At 43.7% G+C, this 20,025-nt stretch overlaps 1 protein-coding gene across 3 annotated transcripts in view; it reads right to left on the bottom strand.

Annotated features, from left to right (window-relative positions):
• Nucleotides 1-20,025, bottom strand: part of CCND3 (cyclin D3) — a 94,407-nt gene that overhangs the window by 51,986 nt on the left and 22,396 nt on the right. The window contains exon 2 of one of the 3 annotated variants that reach the window (XM_025418768.3): nt 11,827-11,940. The exons of the other annotated variants lie outside the window; for them this stretch is intronic. The gene's annotated coding sequence lies outside the window, so the exon portion shown is untranslated. The remainder of the gene's footprint in view (nt 1-11,826; nt 11,941-20,025) is intronic. 3 annotated transcript variants of the gene reach the window in all.

The following is a 20,025-nucleotide window of genomic DNA, read 5'->3' on the forward strand; positions in this document are numbered from 1 at the left end:
GGTCTGATGGGGAAGGACTGACAAATATCTGGAGCACAGAGGACTTGTAGGGCAGTGAAAATATGATACCGCAGTGGTGGATACATGTCATTATACATTTATCCAAACCCATAAAATGTGTAACACCAAGGGTGAATCTTGATGTAAACCATGACTTTTGGGTGATAATGATAATTATAGGACCATGATCAGAACAAATGTGACATCCCTTTGGCGCAGGATGTCAATAGTAGGGTTGACAGTGGGAGGCTGTGCATGTGGAGGGACAGGGAGTGTATGAGAATTCTCTGTACTTTTTGCTCAGTTTTTCTCTGAACCTAAAAAAGAAGTTTATCAATTAAAAAAATACTTATGCATAGGAATATACAAAGGGTTATGTATAGGGCAACTGGGTGATTCAGTTGATTGGGCGGCTGACTGGATTTCAGCTTGGGTCAAGATCTCAGGGTCGTGGAATCAAAGCCGTGTCCAGCTCTGAGCTCAGTGTGGTCTGCTTGGGATTCTCTCTCTCTCCCTTTCCCTCTGCCCCTCTCCCTGCTCGTGCTCGCTCTTATGCTCTCTCTCTTTCTCTCAAATAAATCTTTAAAAAAAAAAAAAGGTTATTTATGATAGCATAAATGTGTAAACAGGGCAGCCCCGGTGGCTCAGCAGTTTAGTGCCTGCTTTCAGCCCAGGGTGTGATCCTGGAGGCTCGGGATCGAGTCCCACGTCGGGCTCCCTGCGTGGAGCCTGCTTCTCCCTCTGCCTGTGTCTTTGCCCCTCCCCCTCCGTGTCTGTCATGAATAAATAAATAAAATCTTAAAAAAAAGAGAGAAAAGTCTTCTCTAAAAAAAAAATGTGTAAACAATCTTACATTTCAAGGGCAGGGAAATGGTTATGTGAATTATGTCCCACAGCCAATCAGTTCTATCTGTGCAGCATTTATAATAAGCAGGGAAAATGTTGAGAAATTGAAAAAAGCAAAGATATATAATTGTATGAATGGAATGATAAAATTATGTATTGCAAAAAACCTAGGAGGGTAAAATACTGAAATTTTGGCAGTGAGTTGTCTTTGAGTTTTAAATTTTGCTTTTACAAATGTGTATCCTTTTTATTGTAAAACTTATGATAAAAACTTAAAAATAGTGGCACCTGGGTAGCTCAGTTGCTTAAGTTGCTCATTTGTCTTTGGCTCAGGCCATGATCCCAGGGTTCTGGGATGGAGCCCCACCTTGGGCTCCCTGCTCAGCAGGAAGCCTGCTTCTCCCTCTGCCTCTGTCTGTTGGTGCTTTCTCTCTCTGTCAAATAAATAAATAAAATCTTTAAAAAAAAAAAACTTAAAAAATACAGAAATGGATAGCAAACAGAAATCACTCATAACCCCATTATCTGCCAGTAACAGAGAGGTCACCTTCACATGTGAGAGAGTGGATGATTTTCTTTTCTGTGTTCTATTATTTGTAGATTTTCTATTATTAGTAGAAAATTAAATATGCTTTGTTTTTATTTAAGATTTTATTTTTAAGTAATTTCTATACCCAACATTGGGCTCAAGCACACAACCTGGAGACCAAGAGTCACAAGTTCTTCCAGCTGAGCCAGTGAGGTGCCCCTCTTTAAAATAATATTCCAGGGCACCTGGGTGGCTCAGTCGGTTAAGCATCTAATTTTTGGTTTTGGCTTGGGTCATGATCTTGGGTCCTGAGATTGAGCTCTGCTTTGGGCTCTGTACTCAGAGCAGAGTCTGTTTTTGTCTCTCTCTCTTTCTCTCTGCTCCTCTCCCTGCTCTTTGTTTCTCTCTGGAATAAATAAATAAAATCTTAAAAAAAAAAAAAATCCTTGTCAGGGCCGTGCCTGGGTGGCTCAGTGGCTGAGCATATGCCTTCAGCTCAGGTCATGATCCCAGGGTCCTGGGATCAAGTCCCCCATCAGGCTCTCCACAGGGAGCCTGCTTCTCCCTCTGCCTATGTCTCTGCCTCTCTCTCTCTCTCTCTCTCTCTCATGAAAAATAAATAAAATCTTAAAAAAGAAAAATCTGGGATGCCTGGGTGGCTGAGCTGTTCAGCACCTGCCTTCAGCTCAGGTAGTGATCCCGGAATTCGAGATCAAGTCCCACATCAGGCTCCCTGCAAGGAACCTGCTTCTCCCTCTACCTGTGTCTCTGCCTCTCTCTCTCTCTCTCTCTCTCTCTGTGTGTGTGTATCTCTCATGAATAAATAAATAAATCGTAAAAAAAAAAAAAATCCTTGGAAGGGCACCTGGCCGGCTCATTTCATGGAGCCTGCAACTCTCAATCTTGGAGTTGTAAGTTTGAGCCCCACATGTGGCATGGTGCTCACCTAAAACTTAAAAAAAAATTTTTAATAAATAAATAGATAAAAATAATCCTCTTCAGACATCATTTCTAAGGCCTCTCCATGGAATATTTCAAATCCTCCAGTTTGAATGGATCTCTCATTCCTATCTACACTCTAATTTGTGTCTATATTAGTTCAGGATATAGTTTATTCTGTATGCTTATTAATTGTGTTTTTGCATTTCCTTCTCTCCTTGCAGGCAGAGACAAGTCTTACCCTTTCTATATCCTAGCTTTGTATCTAGAAATTTACTGATTAAGGGATCCCTGGGTGGCGCAGCGGTTTGGCGCCTGCCTTTGGCCCAGGGCGCGATCCTGGAGACCCAGGATCGAATCCCACGTCAGGCTCCCGGTGCATGGAGCCTGCTTCTCCCTCTGCCTGTGTCTCTGCCTCTCTCTCTCTCTCTCTCTCTGTGACTATCATAAATAAATAAAATTTAAAAAAAAAAAAAAAAAAGAAATTTACTGATTAAATGTTCCTGCCATGTTTCCTGTTACGTCCCTGCCCGTACATTCATGTGCCCTCTCTCCAGCCAACACAGTGGATGCTCAGAGAATCTATCTTCTTTTAGGGGAGCTTGATGGCCTAAATCTCTCCCAGCTTCCTAGCTTGAATGTTGCTCCATCTCTCCCTCCCACATACCAGGACACAAAGGGCGGGGCACTTTCTCCAGAAGGGCCCCAGTCATAATGCACCTTTGTGTGAAGCAACAACCTTTGCACTGGCTCTTATTAGTATTTTCAGAGAAATTCGTTTATCAGATTAACTAGTTGGCACTGACATGAAGAATCTGACCCTGGGACAGAGATATAAGCAAACTAAGGTGGGGTGGTGAGCGCGTGGCAGAGCAAAGATCTGGCTGGTGGGGAACAGTATGACTGTTCTGGGGTAGAGGAGGCCGACTGGGGGCAAGACAGGTAAGGGGGCAGGGATTAGGTTGGGGCAGCCCAGACTTAGGAGGCCATTAAAATCAATTTTCACTTACTTTACCAAAGCACTTAGAGCCACAGCGTGAGCTGAAAACCAGGAGCAGCAGGAAAATCTGGCCAGACACCAAGAACAGCCTCAGTCTATCATTTTAGGATTTCAGATGATCACTTCTTTCCTGTCCCCAAGAATGGCAATATCTAATTACATGGCACTTACGTGGTGCCCCTGGTCTACCCTTTTTATTATATTAAGTTGATCAATCTATAAACCAGAGGAGATAAGTATTATTAATATTATGTGACAGATGAGGAAACTGGCATAAAAAGATTAAGTAACTTGCCCAAGTTCCCACAGCCAGATGGGGACAATCTAAAATGTGGGATCCATCAGAACCTGTGCTCCAAGTGCTAAGAGGGCACAATGAGATCCTCCCTTCCAGGATTAGGCCCCCAGGGCCTCTCTGCTCTACCCTTTCACTTTTCCTTTCTGGTGCTACAGAAGGAAGCAAAAGGGCTGGAAAGCCTATAGCACTAAGGCAGTGCTATACTTGGTAGTTTAGAGGTGACTAATAAACAAGCTTTTTTTTTTTAAAAAAAAAAAAAAAAAAGGAGATCCTCCCACCCCTGGTTGTGTAGTATTCAAAAGCTCCCTCTGTCTATCAGCCCACCCAACTGCTGAATTAAATTTAGCCTTGCAGGGGATCCCCGGGTGGCTCAGCAGTTTAGCGCTTGCCTTCGGCCCAGGGCGTGATCCTGGAGACCAGGGATCGAATCTCATGTCAGGCTCCCCGCATGGAGCCTGCTTCTCCCTCTGCCTGTGTCCCTGCCTCTTTCTTTCTCTGTCTCTCTCATGAATAAATAAACAAAACCTTTAAAAAAAAATTTAGCCTTGCAAATAACCTCTAAGCAACTCCTGGAGTGGATAGGAGTTCAGGCATTTAAAAAATACTTATTGTAGGGAAGTCTGGGTGGCTCAGTCAATTAAGCATTCCACTCTTGGTTTCAGCTCAGGTCATGATCTCAGGGTCCTGGGATTGCTCCTTACCTAGCAGGGAATCTGCTTCCCCCTCCTTCCTCTGCCCCTCCCTCCGCTCTTGCAATGTCTCTCTCTCTCTCTCTCTCTCTCTCTCAAATAAATAAATAATATTTATTGTATACCTGCTAGGTGTCAAGCACTGGTCTAAATGCCAAAATAAATTTTTTTGGCTAAAAGGATTATCACAGTAAGCAAGATGGCAGAAAAATGTAAGGGTCTTCTCAAGCAGGGATGGAACACATGGGACTACTAAGGTGACTCCTCTCTGCGCCATGGCTCAGGTCTTTCCAAGAGCAGGCATGGGGATGCCCGGGTGATTCAGTCAGTGACGCCTCTGCCTTCAGCTCAGGTCATGATCCCAGGATCCTGAGATTGAGCCTGCATCGGACTTCCGCTGAGCAGGGGGTCTGCTTCTCCCTCTCCCTCTGCCCTCCCTCCCCTCTCACACTCTCTCTCTCAAATAAAGAAATAGAATCTTGAAAAAAAAAAAAAAAAGGAGCAGCCATAGATACAAGTCGAGAGTAGCTGAAGTCAAAGATGTCTCCAAGGCAGAAAATGCTTAATAGGGCTTTCAGGGGATCCCTGGGTGGCGCAGCGGTTTAGCGCCTGTCTTTGGCCCAGGGCGCGATCCTGGAGACCCGGGATCGAATCCCACATCAGGCTCCCGGTGCGTGGAGCCCGCTTCTCCCTCTGCCTATGTCTCTGCCTCTCTCTCTCTCTCTCTCTCTCTCTCTCTGTGACTATCATAAATAAATAAAAATTTTAAAAAAATAGGGGGCTTTCAGGTCTCAAATACTATGTCACCACAAGATGTTAAGAGCCCTGGATTCCTGGATCACTGCTTGGAGGTCATGAAGTGAAAAAAGCTGTCTGATTTCGTGTACCGTTGTTGCAATAAAGTCTGTTGTGTTGGGAGAATGAAAGTTCTGAGATGTTTGGTGAAGCTGGGGTTAATGGGCTTCCCTTAGTCTGGGAAGCTTTCCCCAAACTTGTCACCCTCCTCTCCACAGGGTTCATCTCTTCTGTAAGGTCTCCTGAAGCCCTTTGTTTGAATTTCTACAATGGCACTTCTAGTGGATGTTTTAGGGTCAATCTTCTCTTGAGTGGTGAGCTCCTTAAGGGTAGGACTTAATATAAGACCATCACTCGGGTGTTCAAGAAACTGAGATGATTTGGTGAAGAGGAAGGAAGAACAATGTAGTTTTGGATAGACCATCTAAACCGATGGTAAGATACCTGAGTGTCCCTACTCCACTAGCATTTTAAATAAAGGGCTTTGAGCTCAGTAAGATGTTAGAGGGGATTTGGGCCATCAGAAAAGTCTCAACAGGGATGCCTAGGTGGCTCAGCGGTTGACCATCTGCCTTTGGCTCAGGTCGTGATCCCCGGGGTCCTGTGATCGAGTCCCGCATCAGGCTCCCCATGGGGAGCCTGCTTCTCCCTCTGCCTGTGTCTCTGCCTCTCTCTGTGTCTCACATGAATAAATAAATAAAATCTTTAAGAAAAAAAGTGTCAACATTGAGAACTTTAATAGCAGAAGAGATCCTATAGATCAAGATCATGATAGCCAGCCACTGTGCCGAGCTCTTTTCATCATTTTTTAAAAAATTTTTTAGACACAGAGAGAGAGGTGGGGGAGAGGCAGAGTACTAGGGAGAGAGAGAGGGGGAGAGAGAGAGAGAGAGAGAGAGAGAGAGAGAATCCCAAGCAGACTACCCACTGAGCATGGAGCCCCATGCAGGGTTCGATCTCACAACCCCAAGAACATGACCTGAGCAGAAACCAAGGGTCGGACGCTTAACTGATTGAGCCACTCAGGCACCCCTCATCATTATTTTAGTCCATTCTCAGAGCAACCCCAGGAAGTAGTGATTATTACTGCAACTTCAAAGACAAGGAAGCTGAGACTCAGGTTATATATGGTAACATCCTGGTAAGTTGAGGAGCTAGAACTCAGATAAAAGCAAGACCAATACAATAAACATAATCATAAAGACATTGAGTTATTTTTTTTTAATACTTGGGATGCCCCAGGTAATTTAGTACTTTTTTTAAAAGTAAATTCTATGCCCAACATGGGGCTTGAACTCCTGACTCCAACATCAAGGAGTCACATGTTCATCCGAATGAGCCGGTTGGGCATCCCAATTTAGTACTTTCATATGCTTACATCTTGCAACCATCCTATGAAACAGTATCTACAAATGCAAAAGTATAGTTCTACTGATCAGCTAAGCTCTTAACCATAACTATGGCTTTAAGTAAGCTTTTGGGGACATTCACTATTAAAGGGCTAGAAAGATAATAATTTGCAAAAACACTTTTATAGTTTGCAAAATGATTTCACGTATCTTTTATCATTTGATTCCCACAAGGTAGTGAAGGGGGATGGGCAAGGCAAGTGGAGTTTTTTGTTGTTTTTTTAAAGATTCTTATTTATGAGAGACACAGAGAGAGAGGCAAAGACATAGGGAGAGGGAGAAGCCGGCTCCCCATGGGGAGCCTGATGCAGGACTCGATCCCAGGACCCCAGGATCACAACCTGAATCAAAGGCAGATGCTAAACCACTGAGCCACCCAGGTGCCCCAAGGCAAGGGTTTTGATACCCAATTGAAAGATGAGGAACCTAAGACTCCAGGATACAATCAAGATTCGAATGGAGGTCTTTGACTTCTAATGCAGGCCCCATTAAAAGCACAGGTAGAAAAGAAGCAATACATAGAAAGGGTGAAAATTAAATGATGGAAATAATATAATACTAACTGAAAGAAGTTTATGCCAAATATTAACATGGGATAAAACAGATGCTAGGCAAAAAGCATTATAAAAGATAGTTATCATATGATGATTCAAAAATGTGCTACAGGGAACCCTGGGTGGCGCAGCGGTTTAGCGCCTGCCTTTGGCCCAGGGCGCGATCCTGGAGACCCGGGATCGAATCCCACGTCGGGCTCCCGGTGCATGGAGCCTGCTTCTCCCTCTGCCTATGTCTGTCTGTCTGTCTGTCTCTCTCTCTCTGTGTGTGACTATCATAAATAAATAAAAATTTTTAAAAAAAGATATAAAAATGTGCTACAATAATAATTTGTTTGTTAGAACAATATAATAATTCTAAATCGGTATATCCCAAATAAGAAAAGCTTCAAAATGCATAAAGCTAAATTTGACAAAACTATAAGGAGAAATTGATAAATCCACATTGGGGCAAGAGAGTTTTAATACATCTTTTAAAATAATTGATAGATCAAGGAGTGCCTGGGTGGCTTGGTCGGTTAAAGGTCTGCTTTTGGCTCAGGTCATGACCCCAGGTCCTGGGATCCAGGCCCACATTGAGGTCCCTGCTCAGTGTGGAGCCTGCTTCTCCTTCTGCCTCTGCCCCTCCCCTGCTTGTGCTCTTGCACGCTCTCTCTCTGAAATGAAAAAAAAAAAAATATTTTAAAACACAAAATAAAAAATAAAAAGATAATATATCATGTGACAATTCAGTATATTACAGAAATACAACAAAATTTAACATAAAAATATTAATGTAATTTATAGCATTCCAATGAAGGAAGAAAACCCACAGCATCATTTCAATAGATGTAGAAAAAGCATTTGATAAAATTCAATTCCTATTAAAAAGCGTTTACCAAAAACCTACAGCATTATTATTAGTAGGGAACTCTAAGAATCACTTGTTCCAGGGGATGGAGGGATGGGCAAAATGAATGAAGGGGAGTAGGAGATACAGGATTCCAGTCACAGAATGAAAAGCCACATAAATAAATACAGTCATTGGTATTGTAACAGCAATGTATGGTGTCAGATGGTAGCTACACGTGTGGTGAGCATGGCATAACCTAATAAACCTGTTGAATCACCATGTTGTACATTTGAAATTAATGTAACACTGTGTGTCAACTATATTTCAATTAAGAAAAATAGGGGGTAACTGGCTGGCTCAGTTGGAAGAGCATGTGACTCCTGACCTCAGCATCCTGAGGTTGAGCCCCACATTGGGTGTAGAGTTTACTAAAAAAAAAAACTTAAAAAAAGTTTTATGTATTTATTTGAGAGAGTGAGAGAGGAAGAGCACAAGCGGGGGAGGGCAGAAAGAGAAGCAAACTTCCCACTGAGCAAAGAGCCTGAGCCAAAGGCAGACGCTTAACTGATTGAGCTACCCGAGCTACCCAGGCGCCCAATAAGTAAACTTAAAAAAAAAAAAAAAAAAAAAGTAGCATTTCCTTCAAACTCAGGAACAAGTCAAAGAAGTCAGCTGTTCCTCCTTCTAATTGACTACATTGGAGCAACAGCAGAAAGCAAAGAAAAATAAATTCAAGGTATAGAATTAGAAAGAAACAACGTAATTATTAATAGATGATGTGATTGGACAGAATCCGTTCAAGTCCTTAAACTACTAAAATTAGTTATAAGAACGATCAACAAAACTGAGTATGTCAGTAGTGTTTATTGGAGGGATGGGACCAAAAGGGGGACACAGGAAGTGTCCATGGAATTACTGATGTTGTATGTAAATTGTAAGGTGGGTATTACAGGTTTAGTTTTATTACGCTGCTTTATAATTTATACATATATGTGTATATGTATTTATATTCATTTGTGCCATATTCAGTATTCATATTCATAATTCAATTTAAGTTTAAATAAAATGTCTCTCTACTTTCTATGTTACATGTGCTTTTCTATTCTTTTACAAGGCAGGGGCACCTGGGAGGCTCAGGGAGTGGTTAAGCATCTGCCTTTGGCTCAGGGCGTGATCCTGGAGTCCTGGGATCGAGTCCCATATCAGGCTCCCCATGGGGAGCCTGCTTCTCCTTCTGCCTATCTCTCTGTGCCGCTCATGAATGAATGAATACATAAATAAATAAATAATCTTTATTCTTTTACAAGACACATATAAAAATGTCTGTATTTGGAAGAAAAAAATGATTAAAGAAAGAAAAAAAGAAAAGCCAATGAATAGAGGCTAGATGTTTTTTTGTTTTGTTTTGTTTTTGTTTTTGTTTTTGTTTTGTTTTGTTTTGTTTGTTTTTTGCTAGATGGGTTTGATGGATGGGCTGCTGGGTGACAAGGAGGGTCGTTAACAAGGCTAAGCCCAATTAACGTCAGGACAAGGGCTTAGTCAAGGACTGAGAAGAGCCTGGGAGATTGGTGGTGGTGGGGGGCACTGGTAGCAGTGACCTTTAAGAGGGCAGTTTTTATAGGCTGGCAGGAGGCGGGGCCCAAAAGCAGAGGGTTAAATCATGAATGAATAAATAGCAAAAAACTGGAAACCACCCAAAGGCCTAACAATCGGGGCCTGGTTAAACAACCATAGCACCATTCATAGAAGAAATGATGCTGTGTCCACACACAGACGGGCTTACAAAATTAGGTGACGTAAAACATTTCAGGACACAAGATAGCATTTGTGCCGATCACAATCATGAAAGGACACGCGTGTGCAGCGAGGAGCAGATAGGATTGGACAAGACCAAGTCATGTTTGCGGATGCTGTTCTAAGGTTAGGGGATTTTTTTCTTCTTTTTTGGAATGCTGGCAATCAACAAACGAAAACATGTAATGTTTCTTTAAAATCCAAAGAATGGCTGTTGAAGGGATGGACGCAGCCAGTGAAGGCCACTCAGTGGAGAAATCTGCCAGTGCCAGGAAGAAATGGGATGGCAAAGCAGCTGGGGGAGTGTGGAGGGCTTTGGGCAGCAGCTGGTGGGGGGAGGAGAGGGAGAGGCGGTTTCCTTTACTGCCTGTATTTCTTTTTTTAATTAAAATATTAATAATCTTCCTTTTCAACGGATTCGGTCTAGAAGGGTGCGTGTGTGCACGTGTGCGTGTGCTTGTGTGTGTGTGTGTGTGTGGTAAGCGAGCCCTCAGCCCCAGCCCTACGCCCCACTGTTAACAGTCGAATGTAGCTTTCCGGAGCTGTACCATTTTCTATTATATGCAGCTCACTGGTTTTTAATTACTGAGTGAGATAGGCTTTCTCACATAGAGCATTAGAGGGACTTAAATGGGGGAAATGTCCCATCCTCCAGAGTTAACTTCTGTTGGAAAGTGTCCTTCCAGATTTTTTTGTCTGAGTGCCTGTAAATGCCTGCATGTGTATTCGCATATAGTTTTATGGCTGGTTGTTTTTACAAAAGCGAGAACATTTTCTACCCGTAGTTGAGTGGTTTCACTCTACAATATGTCATGATGGATCACTCCCAAGTCACCACATAGAGATTAACCTCATGCTTGGATAGCTGCCTAATATCCCACAGCATACAGATGAAAGGTAAGCTTCAGAGAACACAGGGGCATCGCTTGCCCTACGATTGGCAGGGAAGGAGATCCAGAGACAAAAGATTCAAGATGGCAGGAGGCATTGCTTGGAGGCAGACTGGTCCAGGGAGTCAGAAGAAAGCAGACAGAGAGATCTTTTTTCTGCCCTCTCCTCTTAAGCCAGAGTCCCATCCAAATCTAGCTCAACACACAGAACTGCAGGGGGGAGGATTATGATTTGAGCCTGAGTGATAAAGCCACCACTGAGGGAGAACTTCCTTGAGTGACATGTTCTTCCCCCAGTGGTGGCTAAGCTGAGCCTACTTATCAGAAATCTTAAGGGGAGCCCCAGAATAGCAGTTCTGTAAGTGTAGTTAGTCCCTGAGCCCAGAAGCAGCATCGACTGGGGAGCAAGCCAGATGGGCAAATTCTCGGGCCCTTGGTCCTACCCAATCAGAATCTCTGGGAGTGAGTTTTAGCCATCCCAGTTCAAGGGACCCTCTAGGAGATGCAGATGTAGGGAAGGCAACTTTGAATACATTTGTTCTAGAATGTGGCTTTGAGTTTGACCTGCCCCACCCCAGTCTAGGAGATGGCAGAGAAGTCAGCCGAGAAGAGGATGGGTTGGCCAACTTCACAGTTGGTCTTCTTTGAGTTTAGAGGCTGTAGGCACAGTCAGCAAGCAACTCTAGGTAGTCCCTGGAACTGCCCTTCCCTCCCTATGACACCACCTCCATCGCACCACCTCCTCTTCTGGGAGGGTGGCAGTGCAACCCATTGCTTCCCACTTTCCCTTAACTGTGTCCCCTCCCAGGCTAAGTAACCCCACCCCTGGGGCACTGCCCTTGGAGGAATGGAGGACAGAGGAGGCAGAGAGGAGAGCAGCCTTGAAAGTTGGGGAGGAAATGGGATGTGGCTTCAGTGTGGCTGGGTTGGGGGAGGGAGTTGGAGGGAGAAGAGAAAGGAAGAGGAAGAATGTCCTCATTTCACCAGCTGCTTCTGCCCGCACCTGTTCAGCGGAGGCCTGAGGAAGGTCACCAGTAAATGAAACACAGCCCCACCCAGTCTACAGGGGCCCCTTCCCACACCGTCGTGGGGCCCGGGTTAACTGACAGGAAAACTGTGAATGGGTTCAGGTGGCTGAAATGAGGGGCGAGGGGAAACAGCTGGTCTCCTCCGGGGGTAGAGCAACTGTCTTCTATCACCCCCAGGCTCTGAGTTTGGGGCAAGGGGTGGAAGGGTGGGGCAGGTGGGTACCAGGTCTGAGACTGCAGATCTCCCTCAGAAGCTGAATGGAACATCACTGCAGAGCAGGAAGTCTCCGTACAAGCAGGCCACGCCCCACTAGAGCAGGTTCCCTGGTGTGAAGCCCTACAACATTCCACAAAGGTCTTCAGTTACTCCATGAGCAATAACCTTCATTAAAAAACAAAATTGAGGGGCGTCGGGGTGGCTCAGTGGTTGAGTGTCTGCCTTTGGCTCAGGTCGTGATCCCAGGGCCCTGGGATTGAGTTCCGAATTGGGCTCCTAAGGGGGAGCCTGCTTCTCCCTCTGCGTATGTCTCTGTTTCTCTCAGAATAAATAAATAAAATCTTTAAAAAACAAAATTGACTTTATTTGTAGAGCAGTTTCAGGTTCACTTAGAAAAAGTGAGCTGTGAAAAGTGACAGGAAATTTTAAAAGTTTCCCCTTGGTCTGCCCCCCAGAGAAACACACAGTAGCAGTTATCCAAGCATTCAATTGGTCAATCAGTCAATCGATCATTTTATACACATCCCAGGAGGGTTTTTTTTTTTAATTAATTAATTAATTAATTTTTTTTATAGCTATTTTCATTTATTTATTTATGATAGTCACAAAGAGAGAGAGAGAGGCAGAGACACAGGCAGAGGGAGAAGCAGGCTCCATGCACCGGGAGCCTGACATGGGATTCGATCCTGGGTCTCCAGGATCATGCCCTGGGCCAAAGGCAGGCGCCAAACCGCTGCGCCACCCAGGGATCCCAAATTTATTTATTTATGATAGTCACACACACAGAGAGAGAGAGAGGCAGAGACATAGGCAGAGGGAGAAGCAGGCTCCATGCACCGGAAGCCCGACGTGGGATTCGATCCCGGGTCTCCAGGATCGCGCCCTGGGCCAAAGGCAGGCGCTAAACTGCTGCGCCACCCAGGGATCCCCCAGGACGGTTTTTGACAGCAATTCTCAAACTTATTAAGAATCACTAGGAAGAGGGTGCGCCTGGGTGGCTCAGTGGTTGAGTGTCTGCCTTCGGATTGAGTCGTGATCTTGGGGTCCTGGGATCGAGTCCCACATCGGGCTCCCCACGGGGGGCTTGCTTCTCCCTCTGCCTATGTCTCTGCCTCTGAGTGTCTCTCATGAATAAATAAATAAAATCTTAAAAAAAAAAAAGAATCACCAGGAAGTTTATTAACGAGGCAGGCTCTGGGTCTCCCAACCAGAGATTCTGATTCAGGAGGTCTGGAGGGAGACGCCGGTAATGTATTTTTTATTATTTTTTGACATACTCCACAGGCGATGTTGATATATTTGACACACTGGGCCCTATGATGAGAAGAATTGGTGTAGGGTAGAGGGCCAGAGGCTCTGGTGGGAAGTGAGGAAGTGGTGAACATAAAAACCTGAATACTCCTGCCCAACAAAAAAACAAAAGCCCCAATCCCATTCCCCAGCCCCCACCTTGAGAACTGATGACACAGCATATGGATCAATGTAAACTGAGGCAGTGGGCAATGATGGGTGTTCACAGGCCCTGAAAATGTCAGAGAGGACCAGACCATGAGAATGCTCATGGTACTGAGATCCATCCCTTCTAGAGCAACCAGAAAAGACTCAGAGTGAGGAGGAAATAAGCCAGGAACATGTCTGAGAATTTTTTGTTGTGAGGCTTGAGTAAATTAAAGTTTCTGTGCCTCCATTTCCTCACCTGTAAAATGGGGCTCACGATGGTCCTTCCTAGGTAACATTAAAAGAACACTATATGTAAAGAGTTTAGAGCAGTACCTGGTACTGCTCTGGTACATAATAAGCACTAGGTAAATGAAAGTTGTCACTGTTAGCACAAAGAAGGGCCCCAATTGGCAGAGAGGAGTGGAGAGGGCCAGAAGAAAGCCTTGCATCTAGGAGAATGCAAGCATCCTCTTGAGGATGATTAGTGTGGTTTGAACAGAGGGGTCATGGATAAGGATATGGAGGATTAGATTGGAAAGATGAGGCAGGGGTGTTGAATTATGGCCCCCAACATGATATGTTGAAGTTCTAACTCCTAGTATCTCAGAATGTTACCTTATTTGGAAATAGATTGTTGCAGATCTAATTAACATGAAGTCCTATGTGAGTAGGATAGGTCCTTAACCCAATATGACTGGTGTCTTTATAAGAAAAGACACAGAAGAAAATGGACACTTAAAGATAGAGGCAGATCAGAGTGACAGAGCTAAAAGTCAAGGAACACCTTGGGATACCGGAAGATAAAAGAAATAGGAAGGATCCTCTTCTAAAGACTTTGGAGGGACACAGTCTGCTGACACCTTCATTTTGGACTTCTGGTCTCCAGAACTGTGAAAGAGTACATTCCTGTTGTTTTAAGTCACTCAGTCTGTGGTCCTTTGTTATGGCTGCCCTAGGAAATGAATATTGGGGGTGTTTGCATTCCATGTGACAAGCAGCATGGAGCCACACTGTGGCATCTTCAACAGGGAAATTAGTCTTGATGAATAAACCAAAGAAACTTGGACTCATCAAAACCTGCTCCCAGTCTTGGCTCATTTTTTTTTAAAGCCTTTGCTTAAAAGTCCTTTGCCCAAGCGTCAAAAATGTTGGATGTCATGAAAAGACAAAGAAAAATTAAGGAGCCATTTTAGGCTAAAGGAAACCTACAGAGACATGATAACTGAATATAACCCATGATCTGGATCTTTGTTTTTTTTGTTTGTTTGTTTTTGTTTTGTTTTGTTTGGGCTATAAAGCATATACCATTAGGACAACTGCAATGTAAGAATGAGGTCTATAGATCCAAGCATCGTGTCAATGTTAATTTCCTGGGTTTTATCAATCTATTGGGGTTATGGAAGAGAAGACCTTATTTTAGGAGACACACCAAACTATTTAGAAGTGAAGGGATATAATGTCTGTAACATATTCAAATAATGTATATATATATGAATGTACATATATATGAATGATAGATTGATAAAGCAAATGTGATGAAATGTTAACATTGGGAAATCTGGGTGAAGACTATATGAGGATTTTTGCATAATTCTTGCAACTTTTCTCTATCTGAAATTGTCAAAAGGTGAAAGGAAAGAAGTCTGTCGACTAACCCCCTGAAGTCTCTAGAGTCTAAATCTGGACACTGAGCAAATGTGATCAGAGAAAGACTTCTGAGAACTTCTGATTTCTACATGTTGGGATTCTACTTATGCCTTTGGTGGTTATGGGCTATTAAAATGTGGTTAATTAATGTGGAATTCTCTACAATACAAGTTATTTGCAAAAATTACCTGGGACTGGAAGGAGCCATACATATGAAATCCGGCTTCTATCAGATTCATTATATCCTCATTAATATCCTGAGACAGGTGAATGCAGGCTCTTTTTAAACACATTTGGAAATAGAAATCTTATCCCCTCTCACAGCCCATTCCATTACTGGTCAGTTTTGACCATTAGACAATTTCTCAACCTACTGAGCTGGAACCTCCCTTCCTGACACAGGATAATATACAAGTTCCGGTGTGTCACTGTCCTTCAAGAATGTAAATGTAATATTCCAGGTCCAGCCTGACAAACAGAAGGCAGAGAGTGCTTGCTGGGTATTCTGTTCACATAGCGTCAAATGGAATTAGGCTTTTTCAAGACTGAATTACACAGTTGACTCATAATTAACTTAGACTCAACTCCAACCACAGTTTTCTCTTATGAACCACGGTTAACAGCTATTGGTTATCACCACCCAACATCACATTATGTATCTGAGTGTGCTCAGGGTCAGGCTCTACCTCTAAATGTAAATTTCATAAAGGCAGGGACTTCGTCTTGTTCTGACTCCCCAGCACCTACAAGTCCAGGCCCATTGTAGACATTCATTTTTTTTTAAGATTATTAATTTTAGAGGGGGAGAGTCCTAAGCAGATTCCACACTGAGTGCAGAGCCTGACAGGGGGCTTGATCTCACAACCCTAAGATCATGACTCAAGCCCAGCTGCCTACCACCCCACTCTGATCATAGGCATTCAATAAATATATGCTGAATAGGGATGCCTGGGTAGCTCAGTTGGTTAAGCATCTGCCTTCGGCTTGTATCACGATCCTAGAGTCCAGGATCAAGCCCCATGTTGGCTCCCTGCTCAGTGGGGAGTCTGCTTCTCCCCCTCCCTCTGCCCCTCCCTGCTTGTGTTCTCTCTCTCTCTCAAATGAATAAATAAAATCTTTAAAAAAAATATATATATATATATGGTGACTAAATGAATTCAGCATATCTATAAAATACAAACCATATATCATTTATCTTGTACTTGTATAATATTTTTTTAAAGATTTTATTTATTTATTCATGAGAGACACAGAGAGGGAGAGGCAGAGACACAGGCAGAGGGAGAAGCAGGCTCCATGCAGGGAGCTCGATGTGGGACTCAATCCCGGGACTCCAGGATCACGCCCCAGGGCCAAAGGCAGGCGCCAAACCGCTGAGCCACCCAGGGATCCCTCATTTGTATTTTCTCCTTCATATTTTCCAAAGTTTCTACAATAAGCAAGTATTTCTTGTATAGGAAGAAGAATTCCAATATATGAATATTTATTGTCCTTGCTGTTATACTACTATCTCGACTACATACATCCTCATCAAGGCAGTGAGAACACAGATGACACCTTCCTAAAATTGACCTTGTCCTCAGAAAGTTTCCATTCTAGGAGTACCCAGGTGGCTCAGCTGGTTAGGCATTTGCATCAGCTTGGGTTGTGATCTCGAGGTTCTGGGACTGAGCCCAGCATCCCTGCATCAGGCTCCACACTCAGCAGGGAGTCTGCTTCTCCCTCTGCCCCTCCCCCTACTTGTGCGCACATTTTCAAATAAAAAAGAGAAAATCTTTTTTTTTTTAAGAGAAAATCTTAAAAACAAAAGTTTCCACTCTAGTTAATATCAATAACAAATACATACACACATTCACTTTAATCCTAAAACAACTCTGTGAGGAAGTCACCATGATCACCTTTATATTATAGATGAAGAAACAGGCTCAAGGAGGTAAAACTACCTTGTTCAAGGTCACTTATCTGAGCCAGGTCACAGATCTGAGCCTGGATTTTAATGCAGGCACTACCAGAATGGACACTCTCAATCACTCCACCATGCTCTAGAAACTCAAACTAGCAGCTTCCCAGGGATGATGACACAGAATGAGTAGGGGTGAGGGCTATGATGAGAAAGATGCCTGATACACAGTACTTCATTCCATTCTCGAAACTACACTGGGAAAGACATGTTCTTTTTTTTTTTTTTTAAGATTTTTATTTATTCATGAGAGAGAGAGAGAGAAGCAGAGACATGGGAAGAGGGAGAAGCAGGCTCCATGCAGGGAGCCTGATGTGGGACTGGATCCCGGGACACCAGGATCATGCCCTGGGGCGAAGGCAGGTGCTAAACCGCTGAGCCACCCAGGGATCCCCATGTTCTTTTCATCTCCCTGCTATAAATGAGGAAAGTGAGACTCAGACAGGTGCTTGGACCTCTGCTGTGATGCTTTAGGCTTACTAAACCCTTTGCCCTCCAGTTTTTTCTGCTACAACCATGGTGATAATAATAGTTGTTACCTCACTGACTGTTGGAAAGTGAGAAAACAATAGATTCAAATAGAACAACAGATTCAAAACTCTTATCATCGTGCCTAGCATACGTTAAATGCTTAGAAAATATTAGTTACTGCTAGTATGATTCTTTTTTTAAAGATTTTCTCCATTTATTTATTCATAGGAGACAGAGAGAGAGGCAGAGACATAGGCAGAGGGAGAAGTAGGCTCTCTGCGGGGAGCTGGATGTGGGACTGGGACTCCAGGACCCAGGGATCACGCCCTGAGCCAAAAGCAGATGCTCAGCCACTGAGCCACCCAGGCATCTCTAGTATGATTTTTGATTCCAGAGTTCACACTCTTTCAACTGCAAAAGGCTGACCTGCTAAGTGAACAAAGGAGACAGATTAATTCTAAGTGATGCCATCAGGACATTTTTGATGAATGAATGGACTCACAGGGGAGGTGCCATCCGAAGGAGCCTTTCACTAGGTGGAGGGGGGTGGGGGCATGCCTTGAAGCACAAAAGGGCCCGTCTGGGCTCTCTCCTGCTCTGCGGCCTGCTCCTCTCCAGCAGCTCTCGGCCTCCGGCCTCCGTTCCCCACCAAGGCCTTCCGGTTCTCCCGCCCCCTCTGCCCTGCCCCCTCTGCCCTGGGTGCCTTGTCTCAGCTGTTTCCTTAATCAGGGCCCCACAGCTCCGTAGCAGGGGGTGGGAGCCCCTGCCCCTGGGATGGCCCCTGATAAACAGCTGGAGCCCTAGGTCGCTGAATGTGTCATCTCCAAAGGAAAAGCAGAAACAAACCACCAGAGCCAGGGCTGGGTTGGGGTGGGGGTGGGGGGCAGTGTTGGTAAGTCCCATTGCACCAGGGGCCCCTCCATTCTGTCCCAGCCTCTACATTTGGGGGCTCCTGCTCCTTCTTCAAGATTCGAGGTAACAGTGTCTTCTCCCCACAAAGCCTTCCTTGACTGAGCCCTTGCCCCCCTACCCCCTTGCAAGCTTCCATTGCATGCAGCACAGCATCCACCCCTGCTGTTTATTACATTAAGTGGAAACTGCCAGCCTTTGGGGGCTCAACCAGCCTGGGAGTTCTAGAAGGAAAGCATTTTGTCTCATGGGCATAGCCCATGGCTTAGGAAACACTGTGAAAATCCTGCCAACAATTAAGTAAAATACAGGAGAATGATTACGCAGGCATTGAAAAAGAAATGTATTGACAGAAAAGTCTTTTTGGTAAAATGTTATGTAGGTAGAAGTGAAAGCCGAGGGATTTTTTAATTTTTAAAAAATAATAGGGGATCCCTGGGTGGCTCAGTGGTTTAGCGCCTGCCTTCGGCCCAGGGTGTGATCCTGGAGTCCTGAGATCAAGTCCCACATCGGGCTCCCAGCATGGAGCCTGCTTCTCCCTCTGCCTGTGTCTCTGCCTCTGTGTGTGTGTCTCTCTCTCATGAATAAATCAATAAAATCTTTAAAAAAATTTTTTTTAAATAATAGTTACCATTTTATATTTTAGCTGTAAGATGTTCATTTGAGGGGCAAGTTTCAAAGTTTCATTTGACTTTAGAGATCTAAGGATAATGCATTTTTCCTTTAGTTTTATATCTGCAAAGCAAAACAAAAAAGGTATCTCTCACTACTTTTAAAAACATTTTAACTGGAGGGGTACCTGGGTGGCTCATTTGGTTAGGTGTCTGACTTCAGCTCAGGCCATGATCTTGGAATCCTGGGATGGAGCCCACCTGGGGCTTCACAGTTAGCAAGGAGTCTGTTTTTCCTCTGCCTCCCCCACCCCATTTGTGTGCGCTCTCTCTCTTTCTCAAAGAAATAAAATCTTAAAAAACATATTTTAACTAAGGCACCTAGGTGGCTCAGCAGTTGAGTGTTTGCCTTTGGCTCAGGTCGCGATCAAGTCCTACATCGGGCTCCCGCAGGGAGTCTGCTTCTCCCTCTGCCTGTGTCTCTGCCTTTCTCTCTGTGTCTCTCATGAATAAATAAATAAAATCTTAAATAAAATAAAATGTACAGTCCAGATTTTCAGGCAAAGGACTCCAGATTTCTAGGTAGTTGTTAAACTACAGTATAACTGGATTATGTGTTACTGGTATAAATTTGTTTTGTAGAATGTCAGATATTTAAGTATATTTACATAGTATAAAAAAATGTTATGTAAAAAAAAGAGAAATGCAACACTGGGCATGCAAAATGGCCCTAATTTTGTAAAAATAAAAATGATTACACATAAACAACATTCTATGGCCTGGTTTTAAAAGAATACACCTATGAGTGTGCATGCACAGAAAAAATTATTTCAGGACACACACCATCTCCTAACACTGGTTTTCCATGGGGGGAAAATTTAGAGAGTGGGGTGGAATTTGCACCTTTACTTCTTCTTCTTCCTGTCTATAATGTGTTTTTAAAATAAGTGTAAGAATTAAATATAAAAGTTACCTATTTAATGAGCTGTTTACATAACTGCATGACAATTATGGGAAGGAAACACACAGAACGTAAAAACCAGCTGTCTTCGAGCAGCAAAAACTAGAAACAATTTTTCTAACTTTTCCAGTTTTCTCTATTGTCCAACTTTCCTATATTGAGCAAGTATTCATTTTAACATTGTTTCAAAACTTTAATTAATTAAT

The sequence above is a fragment of the Canis lupus genome, chromosome 12, assembly GCF_003254725.2.
Source record: "Canis lupus dingo isolate Sandy chromosome 12, ASM325472v2, whole genome shotgun sequence".
NCBI lineage: Eukaryota > Metazoa > Chordata > Mammalia > Carnivora > Canidae > Canis > Canis lupus.